The sequence below is a fragment of the Oryctolagus cuniculus genome, chromosome 12, assembly GCF_964237555.1.
Source record: "Oryctolagus cuniculus chromosome 12, mOryCun1.1, whole genome shotgun sequence".
NCBI classification, from domain to species: Eukaryota; Metazoa; Chordata; class Mammalia; order Lagomorpha; family Leporidae; genus Oryctolagus; species Oryctolagus cuniculus.
In genome coordinates this window covers 86,089,086-86,090,648 of record NC_091443.1, presented here as the reverse complement: position 1 = coordinate 86,090,648, position 1,563 = coordinate 86,089,086, and positions in this window count along the sequence as shown.

Here is a 1,563-nt window from a genome sequence, read left to right as displayed (position 1 = left end):
TTAACCAAACGATGCAGAGATGCCTACTGAAGATTCCCCACGTGCTAGGACCTGGGTTACACACTCCCGTAACGACCACCTGTGAGCCAGGTGTCACTCTCACCTCCCGTCTAAGATGGAGCGACTCAGATTGAGAGATTTGATGGGTGAGGCCCCATAACCACACAGGGGCTAAGAGGGCTAATTTCCCAGCTGCGGAACGGCAGGGGCAATGGAATGTGGGAAGGCTGAGGCCAACAGTGCACGTGTGCCTTGAGCAAGGGGACAGCTTTCTATCAGAAGACCTAGAAGCCAGGCCTGCAGGCTGCCCTGGGATTTTCTGTGAAGAGAGAACTGATTCAGACCACACAGGAGAGGTCAACAGCACTGTGGCACAGCGGGGTAGGCCACTGCCTGAGATACCAGCATCACATATTGGAGCACAGGTTCGAGCCCCGGCTGCTCTGCTTCTGATCCAGCTCCCTGTTAACTTGTCTGGGAAAGCAGCAGCACATGGCCCAAGTACTTGGGCCCCTGCCATTCATTTAGGAGACTCTGGTGGAGCTCCAGGCTCCTGGCTTCAGACATCCCGTTGGATGGAAGATGTTTGTCACTCTGCTTTCCAAATAATCTTTTTCTAAAGAAGGGAGATGCAAGAACAGTGACATAATTCTTTTTTTAATTTGAAAGGTAAAGTGACAAAGAGGGAGACAGAGAGCATCTTCCATCTGCTGGTTCACTCCCCAAATGGATGCAATGGCCAGGGCTGAGCCAGGCTGAAGCCAGGAGCCTGGAACTTCATTTGGGTCTCCCATGTCGGTGGCAGGGGCCCAAGCACTTGGGCCATCTTCTATTTTCCCAAACAGCAGGGAGCTAGATCAGAAGTGGAAAAGCTGGGACATGAACTGGTGCTCATATGGGATGCTGGCGTCTCAGGCAGCTGCCTAACCCTCTCTGCCACAATGCCAACTTTAATACTTTTAAATCAGATCATTGCACCTGAATCCAAAGGAGTTTTTACTAATTTCCATTCTGTGTTTACTTTTAGTAAGAACATATTCCACCACTTTCTCCCAATCCTGCAGAGTAATTTAAGTCCTTTTGTTTGCTTAAAGTCCTCAAGAGCTGGGGACTGCCTGATGATATATTTTCAGCTTCCAAATCTGAGAAAACAATGTTATACTGGAATTTAGAACTAATATGAGCTAGAAAACAGAATCACATGCTGGCAGCAACAGATTTGGGACATCAGCTCCTCATCTGCTGCTGTGAGGGTCTACCCTGCTACAGAATTGGCTGGTATCTGAGTGGGAAGAAACCCCCCCAACTAGGAAAACCACTGCAGGCCTTGCAGAATATACCAGGAACGTGCAAAACGAATGTTGGAAGGGGCCTTTCCTGCTTCCTTGTAACTTTAACCAAAATGAGGCTGTCCTTAGTGTTTCTGAGCAGGTCACAAACGGAATGGCGCCTTCTCCTGGACTCGCGCACATGGTTTTAAGAAACCCTTGTGAGGGAAGGTAGGTCAAGTCATACAATCTCAAGTTCACAAAGTAAAAACATACAAATGACAGGACAACCACA